This window comes from Eretmochelys imbricata, chromosome 18 (assembly GCF_965152235.1).
Source record: "Eretmochelys imbricata isolate rEreImb1 chromosome 18, rEreImb1.hap1, whole genome shotgun sequence".
In the NCBI taxonomy this organism is placed as follows: Eukaryota; Metazoa; Chordata; order Testudines; family Cheloniidae; genus Eretmochelys; species Eretmochelys imbricata.
Genome location: NC_135589.1, coordinates 12,009,132 through 12,028,372, shown reverse-complemented (window position 1 = coordinate 12,028,372; position 19,241 = coordinate 12,009,132).

Here is a 19,241-nt window from a genome sequence, read left to right as displayed (position 1 = left end):
AGGATCACTACCCCAGCAAGATTCAGATAAAGGATAGGAGTAATCATCCTCAGTGCGGTGCCATTAGTGAAGATCAAAATAAGGGCTCACATTTCAATGTTTAAAATGATCACCAAGTCAGGAAGAAATTTCCCTCTATGGTTTTGTGAAGCATTCAGCATTGGCTGTTAGAGAAGAGACCATTAGTCTATTACAGCATGGTTAAATGTGTGAGTGTGAGAGATAGTTTTGGTCATAAGTCCTCTCTTACTACTTGGGCCAAAAGAACAGATGTCCTCAACAAGATAGCCGCAGATGAATGTATTGTCCAAAATAACCTGCTTGTCTCCATTCCCAGAAAGAACGTGGCTCCCTAGATTTCAGAGAGCACTGCAGATAAAAAAAACTGGATTTGCAGAAAATACAATACAGGGTATGAGACCATTAGAACTGCTAGCAGTAGGAGAATGCAAGTGATGTGAAGGGTGAGGTTAGAGGGTGATCAGGAAAGGATATCGGCCATACTTACTAGGAATGGACATCGAGGCAGATGACGACGTCATCTGTGTCAATATTTGTGGAGCCCCTCCCCCTCTAGGCTTGTGGAGAGAACTGTGTGTGAGCCAGAGCTTCCTTCTTGCCCCAGGACAGGATGGTCTCTCCAGGACAGGAAAGCTCAAAGATCTATGAACCTAGACACACAATTCCTAGGAGCAGCTGGTTCCTCCAACTCAGAAAGCAGTTTAGCCTGGCAACAGGACAGAGGGGCAGAGCTGCCTCTCCTGCACCCGTGATTCCCACTGTGAGGGTAAAACACGGAAATTGTCTGCCTCCTAAGCAAGCTCTTTCCCTTGCTGTCAGCATTATTGCTCCTCACTGGCTGCTTCCAAACCTTGCACCAGGAATCCATGCCAAAGAGTTAACAAGCACCTTACTTTATATTTCCTCCTTCTGCACTTTGGCCTGGGACACTTCTTCCAGATTCTCATTCTCTCCTCAGCCTGCCCAGGCCATTGGAACAGATCATGAGCCCCAACATCCCACCGTGAGTAGTTATTCAGGGGAGGAGACCCATGTATCTATCTAAGGTGCTTACAGAATCATAGAAAAGTAGGGTAGAAAGGGACCTCCAGAGGTCAAGCCCAGCCCCATGCACTGAGGCAGGACCAAGTAAATCTAGACCATCCCTCACAGGTGTTTGTCCAACCTGTTCTTAAAAACCTCCAGTGATGGGGATTCCAGACTCCCTTGGAAGCCTATTCCAGAGCTTACCTACCCTCAGAGTTAGAAAGTTTTTCCTAATATCTAACCTAAATATCCCTTGCTGCTGATTAAGCCCATTACTTCTCCGTGCCTGCTGAAGGTAGGACAAGAACAGCTGATCGCTGTCCTCTTTATAACAGTCCTTAACATGTGTGGAGACTGTTATCAGGTCCCCTCCCCCAAAATTCTTTTCTCAAAACTAAACATACTCAGTTTTTTAAAATCTTCCACGTAGGTCAAGTTTTCTAAACCTTTTATCATTGTTGTTGCTCTTCTCTGGACTCTGCAATTTATCTATCTCTTTCCTGAAGTGTGGTGCAAAGAATTGGACACAGTATTCCAGTTGAGGCCTCACCAGTGCTAACTAGAGTGGGACAATTATCTCCCATGTGCTAGATACGACACCCCTGTTAATACACCCCAGAATAATTTTTGCTGTTGCATCACATTCAATTTGTGATCCACTATGACCCCTAGATCCTTTTCAGCAGTACTACCACCTAGCCAGTTATTCCCCATTTTGTAGCTGTGCATTTGATTTATCTTCCGAAGTGAAGTACTTTGCACTTTATTGAATTTCATCTTATATGCCCCCCCCATCACCTTAGTATCTTAGCACTTCACAATCTTTAATATATTTATCTACACATCCCCATGCGATAGGGCAGCGCTATCGTCCCTATTGCACAGAGGGGGAACTAAGGCACAGAGAGGCTAAGTGACTTGCCCAAGGCCACATACAACATCAGTGGCAGAGCAGGGCATTGAACCTGGGTGTCTTAAGCCTTAAGCTAGTGCCCTAACCACTGGGCCATCCTTTCTCTCCAGCAATGGGACTCTTGACAGAGTATGGCCTATTCAGTGAGAGTAAGGGAATCTGAATCCAGGCCTGATCCTGCTGGCTGCCCCAGGCATGGCACTCAGCACCCTCCACTATCTGGTAAAGCCCTCTGAGTGCTGCAGTGTCATTAACCCTTTGGAGAGGCATGCAGACACATGCGCCTGGGTGCCCATTTGGATGGGCAGTCTGGAAAGTGCCAGAGCCCTGGATGTGATTTCGTGTGGCTGTTTAAGTCTCCACATCATTTGTCCTGCGTTGCTGCGCTGGCAAGCAGGAGAGCATTTCGCACGGAGGGAATTAGGTATGTACTCTCTGTGCTCCTGCATGCGTTTTGAACACCAAGGTTGCTACACCCATTGTTCTTGATTAGTTTAATATAGGTTGAAGCCTCCAAATAAATGCTGGGGATCAGGTGGAACAGATGAAATGTGACTAAGTTCTTGGATGATTGATAATGAGCAGGGACTAGAAAATCAATTGTGTTAATTCCTGGCCCGTCACTGGGATGGAAAATTAATGAGGAAATCTGTCTAACTTAATGGTATTTACACATTATACAGAGTGTGATAAAATTGTCTTGGGGTGCCACTTGGCAACACAATCACAGGATGATTGCAGATCCAGAGGCAAAGATGCAGATCTAGAAGCACAAAAACTCCCTTAGCAAACAGCAAGCAAGCAATGTCAGTGACCAACAACAAGCCACGAGGGTTGAGAAAAAACAGACAAGCGCTACCCTCCGCTCTCCACACGGCAGGACCTGCTGTTGATTGCAGGGCTGGGAACTTGTGCCCGACATTTCATACCATGTATGCTGCAGTACCTGCCACCAACGCTACGCCCTCCTGTGTCCATCTCCAAGCATTTCCACAGGCAGCGGTGAGTTCTGTCTCTCACCACAGTGGAGACTGGCTGCCTGCTTAATGGATCTGAGAGGCTCAAGCCGCAGAACTCCCCGGTGAAGCAGGGAGTTGTTAGTAACGATTATTGTTGATGATTAGAAAGCAGAAGCACATCGAGGTCAAAAGCCTGATTTTTTTCAGGTGTGCTGAACCTCCCACTGACTTCAGCTGAAGTCATGGGTGCTAAGCAACTCTGACCAGTAGACTGTTCGTGACTTGTCCAAGGTCTGTCTTTGGCTGAGCCAGGCGTTGATTGCATGACCCCGGAATTGTTCTCATGCTGACCTTTCATCGGTCTAACTCCATTGCCTTCCCTGGAGTTGTTCCTGATTTACATCAATGTGAACATCAGCATTACATCACAGCTCCTGATTCCTTGTCTCTGTGGAGCCACCCACAAGACTATCCTTCCTCCCCTGCCTAGGTCCAATGGGTTGGGAGGTGAGGACACAGTTGTCCTTAATTTGGGCCAGATCATCAATAGTATTAAAACCATGCCACCAGTGGACTGAGGATTCCTTACCCTAAGCTTGCCAAGAGAAATAAAGGAGCCAGCCCTGTGCTGCTTGACCACCTCCTGCAGAATTGTGAGAGTCGCTTAACCCCTCTGTAGCAAGATCAACGCTACAGCCTGCCTTGGCTGAAAGGCTGCTGTTGATCATGACTGATGGGAGACCAATTCCAACGCCCAAACCTTTTCCCATCCATGAGGAGCTCACACAGCTGAGGCAGTGTCAGTATAATTGATGAAGTGTTACAGTTCAAGTCATTTATAAACCCTCTGTGCTTAGAACACCTGCATCTCCGGTGTGCTTATGGCCATGTCCTGTTCTCCTTTTTGTTGTGAATCATGTTTTTCTAGCATTCCCTCCCACCCCCACCTTTCAGTCTGTGTTTTAATGGGCTGAGCAGTTTAAAGTTAAAGCTGCGGGGAGGGGAGGGGTGAGTGATACTGCAGAAAATTCTGTTTTGGTAGGTTTTTCTCCCCAAAGATCTGGTGCAAATTCTCCTCTCTGCCTTAATTTTTTAAAGAGCTTTTGCCCAAGGACAGAGCTTGGCTGGACAATTGTGAGAGGGAATGATTTAAAGGTGCTGGATGGGAGTTATTTCAGGCCAGTGATAGGGTTTAGAGTGAAAGGATGTAATTAGAGAGATGGGCCAGAACCCAATTGCCCCCACTTTCCTCCCACTTGAAACTGAGCACTGCTGTATTCTGTGAAAAATCTGGATTTATCTGGATTTTACAGCTGAATGGGCCAAATCCACAAATCTGAATTTGGGTCTGGGTTTTGCAGCTCAAGAGATCCCCTATGTGGGATGTAAAGTGCTTTGAGATCTGTTGATGGAAAAAGCATTTTTCAAAAAAGCCACATGCAGTTTTGCCCTGGAGAGAGGAAGGAAGGAAGGACCGCACATCATGTGTGTATCATATCAGAGTTCAATCCTGCGTCCATTTAAATCAATGGCAATGCTCCCATTGACTTCCAGGCTGTGAGATCGGGCCCCTCCAGCGCTTCTGGATGGCACTCAAGACGGGTGCAGCGTAGTAGCCTCAGCAGCACGGGAAGTGCGACGCATTAATCTTAGCCGCTCTTTGCAGAGCGGGAGTTGAGGCTCCTGGAGGTTCAGTGACTTGGCAGGGAGGTGCTAGCTGTGAAATCAAGAGGCCTGTCTTCTACTCTCAGGTCTGAGTTTTGAGCGTTTCTTGTCAAGGTGCAGAATGCAGCATGCCGGGCTGTGCACGGAACAGCTAACTCTAAGTAACCACGCACCTCCGGCCAGCTGCACGGTGAATGAAGCAGGGCTCTACAGGAGCCTGGCCAGCGATGCTCATTTATTTAATTTGAAATTGTCTCTCTTGCTTAGTTAAAATTAACAAACCAATCTAATGTCTTCATTTACCTACACTAGAAAAAATGAACACTACCTCCTTCCCCATGGCCCACCTCTCCCCTCTCACTGCCCCAGCCCTCCCAACTCCTGGGAAATTCCCAAACTTTGAGACCAATCAAGGTTGCTAAGTAAGAATATCATCCATCATCATTCACCAGAGGGGCAGCGTGATTCATGCTACAGCACTGCACTGGCACCAGAAGACTTGGGGTCTATTCCTGATTCTGCCACTGTCCTGCGTGATCTTGGGCAAGTAACTTCCCTGCCCTGTGCCTCCATTTTCCCTCCAGCCCTTTCTCTGTTGGGTCTTTTTCGATGGGGGCTCTTTGGGGGCAGGGTCTTCCTTTCACTAGGTGTTTGTAGAGCACCTAGCACAATGAGACCCGAGCGTTGATTGGGCCCTTTAGATGCTGCTGGAATACAACTAACCCAAGTGCTTGAAAGGAAATGAACAGTTAGGAACATCGTAAATCTGTCACTGTGTGTGGGGGCGGTGATGATGGGGGGGGTCTTCTGAGCTCTCTCAGGGGATCATCTCCTGAGGCTGATACCCCTCTTCTTCCCCACAAGCCATTGTTGCAGCCCTCCAGGAGCAGAGGCCTGCAGACAGCTCCCTCTGGTGCCATTCCTTAGATCAGCCTCAGGATGTTGCTAGTGAGTGACATAAGGTGCCCCTTTCTCCTCAATCCTGCTCAGAGGCGAGGGACCTAGAACTGTCAGTGCTTCCAAGCTACCGTGCCAAACCTCACCAGCCTGTCCCCGGTTCTTCCAGCCTTTGACAGCGCTTGAGTTTCCTGCTGCATCCAGCCCAGCTGTGCTTTTCAGTGCGTCACATCAGATGTTGGTTGCTTCAGAGATGCAGCATGGAGGGTTGAGTGGGAAGTGGAAATAAAGCGTCCTAGGGAAAAGATGATTAACTCAGGAACGAAATACGGGGCAAAGCCACAAGTACAATGGCTGCTCTGGCAGCACTGGGTTTAGCAAGGCAAGGGAGATGCATAATGAGATGCCCAGGCAGAGGAATGGCTGATAGGAACTAAAAACCCAGTGTAGGAGGGTGGCGCTGTTCTGATAAGAACCTGATCGTCCTGATGCTTAGTCGTACACCAGGGGTCTGAGAGACTGGGCTGGGTTGTGCTAGGGAATAGACTTTCCGGAGCCTTAAAATGTAGAGGCTGCCATGGAAAGGGAAAATAATCAGCAGGATAAAACGTAGTGAGATGAATTTTTCTGAAGCACAGAAAAGGGTTGGGCTTTGCCAAGATTCAAGGTTTTCATTATTTTATTCCATCCATTTCACCCCTGCCCACTAGTGGCATTCTGGAGTCAGGGCCCTGCCCAGAATGCCACTGGCTTGTGCACAGGAGAGGGAGCTCTGTGGTCTGAGTAGGAGCAGGAGCCGAGAACTCCTGAGGATTCTGCTGGTGCTTCCTTTTGTAGGTTACTTCTCCTCCTGGGTCTGGTGCTCCGGCTGTGAAACTGAGATAATGCTCTGAAAACAATTGGTGGCTACTGACGATTTTAGGGCTGCTGCTGCGTCACACACAAGGGACATTCAGAATTCCTCTGACTGTAGGAATGGAACTCAGTTTTTCCTGCTCCATAAGCCAAGCCTAGCCCAGCTCAGCCCCCCTACTACTTGGGCTCTGTTAGCTTTCACTGGAATGGGGCCTATGAGATGCTGTTGATCGGTTATGATTCTCTCCAGCAGAGGGCAGTGGTTTGTATAAACGCTCGTTATATTATTTTCTCCATTTTAAAGATGGGGAAACTGAGGCATGGGGTGGTCATTGCCCAGTGAATCAGTGGCAGAGCAGCTGTAGAACCCAGGAGGTGAGGCTGTCTCCTGATTGTTTTATTCTTGGGGGACGAGGGGAGGGGTTACCACCGGGGAAGAGGCAGGAGAATGTGTAAGGGATTCCCCTTTCACTCAGATTTCCCAAGAAGCCTCTGAGTTGGGAGAGAGGGAGAAATTTGCCATGACCTTACTCCCTTTCCCTTAGGATCCCCCCACAGAAGAAGTGACTACCCAGAGCTGCTGGGGCTCCGTTCTGTACAGCCAGATTGATAGGATTTTTATACGAAAAGAGCATCCCACCCCCCCCCTTGAATATAATCAAGTTCACCCGTGTCAAAGCGGTTGCTACTATTGTCAGTTGTAATTAAGAACAAAATGCTCCCCGAGTAAAAAGAAAGAGAAATCCCAGGTGTCCCTAATACTCTGGATTTCTGATAGGTTTGTATAAAGTTGGCTCCTTAAAACGCAGGCAGCGGTACAACTGGAATCCCCTCTGTTTCATGGACTCCTACTGCTCCGCTCACTCTCACACAGACATTGAACGGGAAGATCGATGAGCAGACAGCGCTATGCGCATACGTCCTAACATGCAGGCACACCTTCTGCCCCCCACCCTTCCCCGAGAAAGAGAGAGTGGGAGGGCCTCAAGACCCAGAGCCCAGATCTGGATCAAAACTTTCCCATAGTTTGAAGGATGTGGGGTTTTGGGCCCGTCTGTAATAGATGTGCCCAGAAACATACGTTTGTATAGGCTCGTGCACACGGACATGCACAACTGGTGCTATTGCCTGAAAACAGGCAGGTGTAACTGACACACACATGGGCATGCTGAGACCCCGCGTTGGGCCGTATCCATGTTTAGAGCTGTGTGTATTACTGATTTTTCGGTTTGCTTCAGTTCCAGTGTTTTGTTTGGGTTTTTGTTTTTTGTTTTTTTTTTTTAAATCATTTTGGGCTGAATGAACCCCGTTGTTCGACCCAAACTGAAATGGTTTGGTTTGGTTTTCAGCTTTTTTTAAACGTTCTAAATTTTTTAAAAGCAAGATGGAAGGAAATTTCAAAATGAAAAATTGTTTCCAGTCTAAAAAAAATGAAATGTTTTATTTAGAAAATGTGGAAATGAAACATTTTGATTTCTCTGGAATTTATTTTTAGTTTTTTTTTCTGACCAAAAACAATTTGTCAAAATAGACATGAATTTCTGAAACGTTTCAGTTGACCCAACTGCGTATTTCGCTGAAAAAATTTTTGGCTGAAAAGTTTTGCCCAGCTCTCCTCAGGACAGGGCAGACAAAGCCCTCCCCAAACCCCATAAAAATCACTGTGCAAAGCATGTCTACTCTGGCTGGGATGTGATCCTGTTAGTGAGCTGAAAATGCATTGAAGATATCCATAACTCCCTTGCATTCCAGTATAGGCAGCTTCCTTCTCCCCAGATTCATTCACTCTAAGCAGGTGCCACACTAGTGCAAATGCCTTTGCTCTTTTGCACCTTCCAGTGAAGCCATCAAATGATTCCCACCTGCTGTGATTTGTGAATGAAAGGGGGACCCTGTCTGGCCACAGGCTGCTCCATTGCAAAACTATCGTGTATGAGCAAGAGGGACCTGTGTACATGGGTATTGCCCCTGGTCTGTCTCTCTCTTTTCTGAGCTGTCAGGAAGCAGAGCTGGAGAGATGTGATGGGTTTAGATTAAAGGGAAAGGAATGTCTGCTGGGGGCCACAGGAGCAGCTCCCTGCTACCTGGAAGGAGATGCAATGCTGGAGCTTCCCTAGCCGCAGAAGAACATTTCATCCCTCTTTTGTTTAAAGGAAAGTTAGTGCTGCAAAAGGTTATGGCCTTGTAGGCACCAGACACTTTTCCAGTAATCCACAGGACAGACAGCTGCCCCTGCCCTCCCTGCCCAGGACCCTCAAGCTTGCCCTGGAGGGACAGAGAGCTCAGTTTCCTGAGTCTGTTCGCTTGTTGGCTTGCTTGCTGAGATTTCCAGGGAAGGTTGGCATAGTACACTGAGCAGTGGGGCTAGAGCCCAAACTCATCCAGATGGGAATGACTGATGGTCACACACCAGCCCAGATCTCAACCAGTGACCTACAATTCTCCAGCTCATTCTCAGGCCTGGGTGCAATTGGGTCCCTGAAAGCAACACCCCCCCCAACCTTAGAGAGGGAGTGGACTTTTTCCCGAGGTGACTCAGAGACTGTGGATATGCAGGGACAGGGAAAGTCCCTGTAATGTGACTGTGAGAGTTTTCACACAAAGATGCAAGGCTCGGTGTCCTTCACCGTTGAAACATGACGAGGTTGAGCGATGGAAGAACTCATGGGATTGCTGCAGAGCCGTTTGCCTCTAGGCTGGCAGCTTGAATCCAAATACCTTTGTGGATCTGGGCCTTAGCCTCTCTCTGCCTCAGTTCTCCATCTGTACAATGGGGATAATAGCACTGCCCTGCCTCACAGGGGTGCTGGAAGATTAAATACACGCAAGATTGTGAGGTGCTCAGATACTGCAGGGATGGGTGCCATAGGACTACCAGTCCCTATTTCTTTGCCTCCCTGAGTGATTCCCCTGTGAGGAGCCTGTCTCTCAGGAAATGATTGCTGTTTCTGTCAGTTCAGTTCCCATGAAGAAGAGCCAAGAATTTCTCTCCCTTGCTTGGGAAGATTCCGAATCCGCTCTTATCTACAGGCGAGATTTACCTCCTTCTGTTGTGGGCTTATAGCCTGAAACTCTGCAGTGCACAATAAAACTATGAGCAAAAAAGATTAAAGAATGAAAGGATTAAAATCTAAAGGTCTCATGTGCCCTGTGCTCTGGAGAGCCTGTTCAGACTGAAGCCTCTCAGAGAGGCTGCCTGTGTATCTCTGTATTAGCACTGACAAAGAGAGGGTCTCTTATTACTCAGGCTGAGCAGCTGTATTCCTGGACGGGAAGGGCACCTGCCTGAATCCCCGTCTCATGCAATTCCTCATCACAGGAAAGTCCGAGCGAAACATCAGGCCGGCAGGGCAAGATGTCAGGATGTGTCTGGGGTGCAGTGAAGTGGCCATTTCACATGAGAGGAGCCCATGCAAGCAGGTGAGTCCTTTGGAACCTCACAGAAATGGGGCTCTTGATGCAGGGCTAACCACAGCAATGTGTTTTGAGCGGGATGGCCAGGTGGATAAGGGACTAGACAGGGACTTTGGGCTTCAGTTTCTGACTCTGCTGCAGACACTCTGTGTGACCTTGGGCAAATGACTTCATCTCTGTGTGCCTCAGTTCCTCATCTGTCAAATCATAATGCTCCCTTTGCCTGTCTGCTCTGGTCAGATTATAAGCTCTTTGGGGCATGGACTGTCTCGATGTGTCTGTACAGCACCTAGCACAATGGGACCTCAGTTCTACTGTAACACAAATAAAACTAGTACAATAATAATATCTTTGAAGGACTCCTGGCCACATCAGTTCATGCAGCATGGAGCTGAGCTCATCGGGCTCAGGATGGACCCTGAGTTCTAGGACCCTGCAAGGTGGGAGGGTCCCAGACCTTGGTCTGCAGCCCAAGCCCGAACGTCTACACTGCAATTAAACAGCCCCTTAGCCCAAGTCCCCCAAGCCTGAGGCAGCTGGCATGGGCCATCTGTGGGTTTCTAACTGCAGTGTAGACATACAGCTTCCCAGCTGCTTCTTGGTGCAACCAGGTGAGTGGTGCTAATCTCTAAAGCCCTATGTGACTTGGGAGCTTTCCCCTAAGGGTTTGATCTTGGTCCCGCTGAAGTTAATGGTTGCACTCCCATTGCCTTCGTGGGTATTGGATTGAGCCCTGAATGCTTGCCTCTAACTCTGGGCACTTTTGTGCTGGCTGAGATCAGCTCCTTTTGACACTGAGAACTAAATGTTGTTCGTGATGGAGATTTCCCCTAGAGTGGGGCCAACTTTCCCTGTCAGTCCCCCCAGCTTCTTGGCCTTCAGCCCATGGTGCAAAGCTTAGCTCTTCAGCCTGGTATTTGGTTAACTGTGGGCTGGGGGTCTGGAGGATATTCCCATCTTGTGGGTTGGGTGGTTAATAGTGCTGTCCAGAGTGACCAGAACTGGTTGATGGTTTGTTTCTGATATTATGTAACATGCTCTGAGGCCCTGGGAATGGGTACGTGATGAACTACAGTAGGGCCTAGGAGTCCAAGGCCCTGGGTGCCGGGTGCTGGACGAACACAGGACAAAAAGACAGTCCCCGTCCTCAAGAGCTGACAATAGAAAACTACATTAAAAATACAAGAATGAACGAGTAGGACTGGGAACCTCCTCCTAGAGGACGCAAAGTCTTTGGGATAGATCAGAAGACCCAGGTTAAGAATGTGGGTTATATTCATGGTTCTGCCACTAACTTTCTTGGTGACCTTAGACAAGTTGCTTAGTTTCTCGGTGCTTAAGTTTCTCTTGCTGTGAAACATGAAGAATGATAATTAGAGCTGAGTATTTCATAATTAGTAGAGAGGAAGAATGGTCAGCATATTGGGCCTTGAATTTGGAAGACCTGGGTTCAAGTCTCACTTGTACCACAAGCTTCTTGTGTGACCTTGGGCAACCATAAAGGATTTCTATAGTAGGAGGGCTTTGGCAGTAGAGGTAGACCAGTATCCCCTACTGGCAAAACTCTGCTTTTGGCAGTATAGTTTATTCCAGCTGGCAAATGTGCAGCTTGACTGGTTTAGCTGTGTCCATACTAGGGGCTTCTGCCGACTTGGCCGTGTTGGTCAGAGATCACACTTCTTTATGCCCCTCACTGACATAGCGATGCTGGCAGAAGTCTGTAATGTAGGCATGGCCTTAGCCTCTCTGGGCCTCATTTCCCCATCTGCAAAATGGGATTAAAAACATTGCCCTGTCTCATTGGTGTGTTGTGAGAACAAATACATTGAAGATTGTGAGGTGTACCTTACATAGATAATAAATAACTTCTTTTTTTCCCTCTTGCAGAATATCTATGAGCAGATCTTGATTTCCTCCAATTTGTCATTTGACTAACTCTTTTGCAGATGTGTTAAACTCTGTGCATTGATCACGAGTGGTTCTGGTTACTGATTATACATGGCTGCCTTTTTGCTGTGTTACTCTGCACAGTGAGTAGCATTTGTACTAAGTTTAGCCTTTCGCCTGCGTGTGAGGGTCAGCAGAAGAGAGAACGTGAAGGATGTAGGGCAGCGCTTCTCAAACAGTGCTCTATGGCCCGCTGGCCATCTACACAGACTTTCTTGGTGGCATGTAGGGAACCGCGCACTGACTGGAAGAGCCTTCTCTGATGGAGTGGTCCACAGAGCTGGAATGTTGGGATGATCTATGCTGGTGGAGCGTCAGATTTGGATGGGGCCCCAAAAGTCTTGGAGACTTTCCTTCATCAGAGTTTGACACCGTTAGACATTTCAAAGCTAGACACTGGCAATATTTCACCCTCTCCCTTGTGATGATAATGTTCGCCTTAAATTTGCGTTCAGTGAAATCTGCCTTTGCTCAGTTCTAAGGGTTGTGCATTTCTGGAGACTTATTATCTGGTTCCATCCATTAGATTCCCTCCATCTTACTCTGCTCCTATCTTAACGAGGGATTAATGCGTTGTCTGCCTGGTTTCCATGTCATAATGGGAGAGTGGAAAATGATTTATTTCATGGGGTAGCAAAACTCGGTGTTAATCTTAGGGAGGCTGTTATTAAAATGGTGCAGCAAAGAGAATCTCTCTATGCTTCAGAAGTCCATAATGGCTGAGGGGCTGATGAGATGTAACAATGGGAAGAAGAGAAGGGTTTATCAATAATATTCAGAGTAGCTCAGTAACTCATAAACCTTTTACTAACTTTCCAAACATGAGGGATGAAGTCCTAAGAGGTGTTTTTTTTTTTTTTTTTTGTCCTGGGAATGTCTCTATAAATCATTTCCTCTCAAAATTGGGGAAATATAGTGTAGGTTCTTTCTCTACAGTGTGGGAAACTGTTGAACATTTTGTCTTGAGTGTCCAGATCCCCCTCAACAGAAGAGATGGAAAGGAAGAGCATATTAAATGGAAGAATTTACTGTAAAATCATTACCTGAGCGCAGGAGTGGGATAAGGAAGGTAAACAAAATTGCACTCTAGTTTATATGGAACCTGTGTAATTTTAGCTTACAATACACATCCTTATTTGCACCCCTGACTTCCTGCAGATGGCCCAATAAAATGCCACAGGGAAACTAAATATGCCAGTCTCCTTGTGGGGGGTGGGGTAGGAATGGGGCTCATGGGGAGAGCAGCAGCACATTTCTCTCTTTATAGCGGCATTTCCTTCCTCCTGTCTTTCTGAGGGTAAAGGACCTGATCCAAATCCCACTGAAATGGGCGGAAAGGCTCCCACAGATCATAACTGCCTTTGGATCAGGCTCAAAGTGAGAGGAGACGATATCTTGCGGATCAGCTGAGAGGAAAGGGGAGCCGCCTGCTGAGGGTTTAGATGAGCAAGGCCATTGGGGAAAGGAGGGAGTTGGGGGATTTCCAGGCTAGGTTCCTGTCTTTTTTTTCCCAAGTAGCTGCATTTCTTCCCCTGCCAGGACTCTCATCCTCCTTGATCTCTCCGAGCTTTGCCCGTGATTCCAAGAGTGCATCGGCCTCAGTGCTAGCTTATTAGCAGCGTGCAGGGGCAAAAGGTAACCAATCAGAGCGCAGTCGGGCGAGGCAATGAATGCCTCCTGCAAAGGCAGCAGGAGAGAAATGTGCTGGGCGCTTCACGGGCCTCATTTCCAGAGGTGCCGAGCACCTGCATTCTCATTGACTTGGACTGGAGTTGAGGGGAGAAACACTGGTATAGACCATCCTGGAGTAGACAGCTTCCAGCTGAAGGTGCCTGTGCCTCTAAACAAATAGAAAGTCTGTCGGTGTTCAGATGTAGAGTAGACGTTGCACTTACCCTGGAGGAGAACGGAAAGGTACCCGGCGCAGTATGGGAAAGCTTCCGTCAAATCCTGGTCTCCCTGGAATTTACCTTTTGATCCAAGATGCTCTGCTTCAAACCTCAATGTGATATGAAGCTACAGAAGCAGTCAGAGACTGGAGAAAAGAAGCTGCTTTATTCTTATCGGGCATCTTTCTCCTGGCATCTGTTTCTACTGGCAGATGGAAGGTGTGCTGACAGCATGGGAAATCAAATTTCTTGGTGTGCCTACAGAATGAGGGCAGTAGCAATGAAAACTTGCCTGCCACTGTGTTTCATCCTAACATGCAAGGACTTTTCTCTAGAGCTAGGAGCTCACTCCCCAGCAGCCCTTGCACAGACACTGCCAACAAAGCTTAGCTGGTGCCAAGTATACTAGGAACGGGTCTGAGGGCCGTGTAATGTCTCTCATTGCAGAGAAGAGCCAGGACCTGTCTGTGATCAATATAAGGGGGTTTCTTTATTTTGCAGCTGGACATAGACTGACCCCATGGTTTTTCTCTGGTTTTCTAGCTCCTTGACTGACTTTCAGCCTGTACTGCCTTCCTGAGCTGGACCTGAGCAGCCAGGGCACAAACTGCTGACAGCACGACAACCCTCAGATCTTTTAACACAGGCCACCGAACAGCTATCAAATGCTAACACATGTTAGTTACTAATGACCTGAGAGTAACTGCAGCCAGTGACCTCATGCAGACTGGCTCTTTATCCCATTACCAACCCCCAGGCCCTCTGTGTCCAACTCAGTATCTTGCAATGTAGCTCTGACCATGCCCAGTAACGAGAGAGGTCAGTTATACCACGAGGGGGAACCAAGCTTACAACGTTAGGATATATTTCTCTGGGCAGACATGAATGTTGTGTTGTCTGGACCGAGCTGTTTGCTTCAGAGGGTGGGTGTAGGGACAGGGTGGCTGGTAACATGCTGGGGCAGGAATTTAATTCAGGGAGAATGGGATAAATTATTCTCATGGGGGCAGGTGTTAAAGACAGGGGTGAAATGAGGGATGCAGGAGATGTAAGAGGGGCTATGGGAGGTATGAGTAGTGCTTAAAATGGTCTGAAAAAAAGTGTGTGTGTGCACGTGTGTGTGTGTGTGGGGGGGGGGTCTATCATCAGCTGGGAACAGCAGCTTTGGCAGGATAGTGCTTAAAGTGGGCCCCTCAATGACTTAGCTTGATGTGACCTCCCGTAAGCTCCCCACATTAAACACTGGGCATGGTGTGTTTGTTGTCATGGGTGCAGGCAGGGGTGTGGAACCACAGCTCAGACTCCTGGTCAATAAGATGTTTTGCTGTCTATCTAGAATAGGGTGACCAGATGTCTTGATTTTATAGGGACTGTCCTGATTTTTGGGTCTTTTTCTTATATATACTCCTATTACCCCCCCACCTCATGTCCCGATTTTTCACATTTGCTGTCTGGTCACCCTAATCTAGAAGCTTTGGCATCTATGAAGTACAATGGCTTTGTATTGCACATTTAAATGGAAGGTATCTACAAGATGTATTGATCATGCCCTGAGACTTGCTTGCTGAAGCTGCAGCTGCTAAATGAAATAGCTACTGCTCAAAAAGCATGCGGTAAAGAAGTGGCTAGTAAGGATAGTTACTATCCTATTCAGGTTAGCTTCTACACAAAGCTACGTGGTGTGTACACACACCCGCACACAAAATAAGACAGTGAGTATTCACCCATCGGTATGAATTTGTTTCAGCCACTCTCACAGCCCTGGTGAGTCGTCCCATTGAAGTCAGTGGGAGGAAGGTACTACTCCACGTGAGCAAGCTTGTGCGAGCTGTCTTTTTGTGTTCACCTTCTATGAACGTTCACACAATCAAATCTTACAGGAGGGAAGAGAGGTTTTAATTTCACTTTCTGTGAGCATTCCCATCAGAATCAATCAGGGAACCAAAACAATACCATACGACAGTTGTAACTAAGCAACCCAGCTCAACTAGCAAGCAATACAGAGAATGAAATTAATGAAAAATTTTGCTGAGTAATTTCAGATAATGCATTGGTGAGAAAAAGTCTCACTCTGCACGCAGATATTTTGTAAAGAGGAGGCAAAACTTGTTGAGTAAATTATTTGCTGGGAACTACATGGATTATAACCTGTTTGGGGCCAGGGACCTCCTTTTCCTTGTGTTTGTGCAGCAGCTAGCACAATGGGACCCCAACCTCAGTTGAAGCCTCTAGTTGCTGCCACAACGCAAATAAATAATGAATCACACTTAATATTAAGGGTGCACTTATAAAAAGCTCAGGAAAGGCTAACAACTGACCATGAGCTATGCTAACAATCAGTTGCAGGCCAGAATAGTACGTGTTATGTATGATTATACACCCCAGTAGAAGGTGTTAAGATAGTTACAAGCCAGCTGTTGACCTGATTATTAAGAGTTTATTAAAGTTTCTATTAATCATTTATTAACCATTTTATGAACTATTGATCAACGTATCTTAATATAAAGCATGACTATAATAGTGATAACTGTTAACTCAGCTCTAGTACAAATGCACACTTTAAAATGGTGGAGAGAGAGAGAGGCTGGAAGGGACCATTAGATCAGCTAGTGTGAGCTCCTGTATATCACAGGCCATTAAACCCTTCTATTAAACCCAGAGACTTTAGTAAGGCTATGTCTACACTACAGCTTATTTTGGCAGAGCTTATATCACTCAGAGGTGTGAATACCTCCCCTCCTCCAAGTGATGTAAGTTACACCAACATAAGTGCTGGTGTGGACAGTGCTATGTCAGCAGGAGAGCTTCTCCTGGCAACATGGCTTCTGGGGCTTGCAGAGGTGGTTTTATTATGCTGATGGGAGACAGCATCTGCACTAGATGTGCTGCAGTGGTGCAGCTGCTATGTGTAGACATGGCCTTAGACTAAAGCATTTCAGACCTCAGGAGACTAAACTGTGACCCACAGGCCAGGGACAGGAGAGACCAAGGTGCCACCAAAAACTGAGGCCCCTGCAATGGCAGGGAATTGATTAGGTGAGACATGCCCACGTGATCTCAGCAGGCAAATCACCCCCCATGCTGCAGAAAAAGGCAAAAACCTCCAAGGTCCTCATCAATCTGCCCAGGGGGAAAGTTCCTTCCTGACCACAAATGGTCAGGATCGCTATGACCCTGAGCTTGTGAGCAAGACACACCACCAGCCAGGCACTGAGAAAGAGGCACAAGTCACTGGTCTGTCCCATCTGGTGACCCATATCCCAGCTGTGGCCGGTCTCTGATGCTTCAGATGGAGGTGAAAAAAAGCCCCAGAATACATCTAGCTAATTGAGAACCAGGGAAAAAAATTCCTTCCTGTGCTGTGCAGGTGACTGCCTGAAGCATGAGATTTGATTATAATTGTTATCTTGATGCAGAGCTGCAAGTGATATGGGCTCGTGGAGGGCAACGCACGCCAGTCTTTCGATGAGCTCAGTGCTACAGCATTGAACCAAAACGCAAAGTACTGACAGATTCTGCATTCAGCCAGTCTCTGCTGTCCGACATAAGGATGGAATGTTCCTGACCGCACCAACTACAAGTAAAGGAATGAACTTTATGGGCCAGATTCATGGCCACGCATGGAGATACACCAGGAATGGATTTGGCCTCCTCTGATCAATCTGAGTCCCAGGTGCTGTAACTCCCCATGAGGAAGGGTTGTCATCTCTAAATGCCCTCACTTCTCTCGGAAGCGGGGTCTCTCCTAAGCTTTGGGTATTAACGTACTCCTCCACTGTCAGCCAGCGACAGCAGCGGCATGTAGTGGCTGCAGTATCATTTGTTAATTTCTTGATAGCACAATATAATGACTAGCTGCGTTCCCATATCACTGACACGGAGCATTACTGATTATGGTGATTAATGGGTTTAATTTACTTAGAAAGAATGATGTGCAATAATTCTGTTGTCAAAGCTGACAATCTGGAGTTCCAGTTGGTACCCTGTCAGCACTGTTGTTACCAGCGTTAGAATACGGGCCGCTGTTGGACTTTTCCATCCATTCGCAAAGCTGCTTCACTGCTGGAGGGGCATCTACATCTCCTGGGAGCAATTGGGCTTCACTTCCTCCATTGAAACTATTGGATTTTTTTCCTCTTAATAATATTTTCTTTAATGGTATTTTCATAAAGGTGTCATTTTAAAACCATACAAACTGTATGTCCTTTTGCAGATGAGAGACACCGCGAGATCTGCTCTTATTCTCTTTACAGAGAAGAGGCAGCAGTCAGTTATCATGACTATAAAGGGGATTCTTGACTGAGACTGCACGCACAGATGGGCCCTGTGGTTCCCTGGTTCCCAGAGTTCTTAACACAGCCAGTGCTGCGTTTCACCACCCAGGGCCTCGCTGTGACTTGGCCTGGCATGAACAGTCATGGGAGGGCCTGATGACTCACTGCATAGCAGTTCACAGCTACGCCTGTCAGCATGTTGCCTGAGAATTTATTACTCTTGTTTGTAATCAGATTGGCACCCCTGTTGCGCTAGGTGCTGGTGAGACACAATCCCTGTGCTGATCTGCTTGTGCTCCATCCCCTCCGGCCAGCCTGGCTTTTCCCAGAGACTCTCCACTTGCCTCTCTCTTGTCGGCTTTACCTTTTCAGTGTCAGACACTTAATGCTGATTGATCACCTCTGAGATGTGTTTTGTAAAGCATAGTAGAAAAGGTCAGATGTGACACATTCTCGATTGTGGTTCAGGGTCTTTTGTAACTTTAGTCCTTGATTTTAATGATATTTTTCCAGGGAATAAGAAAAGCTGCCCAGCCAGTGCCTTTCTTACGTTACATCTCCATGTCGTAGGCCTGGTCTATGCAGTTAGGTTGACATGGCTATGATGCTTAAGGGTGTGAATTCACACCCTTGAGAGCTTTAGCTATGCCACGCTAACCCCAGCTGTAGATGTGGTTGGGTCGATGGAAGAATTCTTCCTAGCACTTCCACCTGTTGGGGAGAAGGATTAATTGCAGCCACGGGAGAACGCCTGCTGTCGCTGTAGGAAGCATTTACACTACGGTGCTACAATGGCATAGGTGCAGTATCCTGTAGTGCCCTTAGTGTAGACATGGCCTCGGGTGCCTTTCCTCTAGACATGAAATACTCCACAGATCTTCTCAGCTGATGTTCTGAGGTCTAGCCACTCTGGGCTTACCACAAGTATAATACAAGGTAATCAAAACCCAAACAGCTAGCATGATCCAACTGTGTCATCCAACCTACACAACCTTATTCTGTGTATTCTTTCCTCTAGCTCCTTTTCCTGTTGTTCTCTCTCCAGCATCCTGTCTCATGAACGAATTACTCTTTGAGGGGGTGGGACTGTGTCTGTGCTTGCTAAATAAAATCGCATGGACCCCTCTGGCAGCTGTAGTGCTGCAGAAATATTAATGATTGAATTAGTCTGTGGGTCAGTGAATATCACCCCTCATTTTCAGAAGGGGAAACTGAGGCATGGAAACTTGCATAAGATCACCAGCAGAGCCAGGAATAGAACTCAGGCCTCCACCTTAATCACTGAACCACACTGCCTCCTTAATCTAAGCCAGCAGTGCCAAACAGCGCAGTTGTGCTGTCCTCTTTCACCAATTAAGTCACTAACCAGAAGTCACCTACT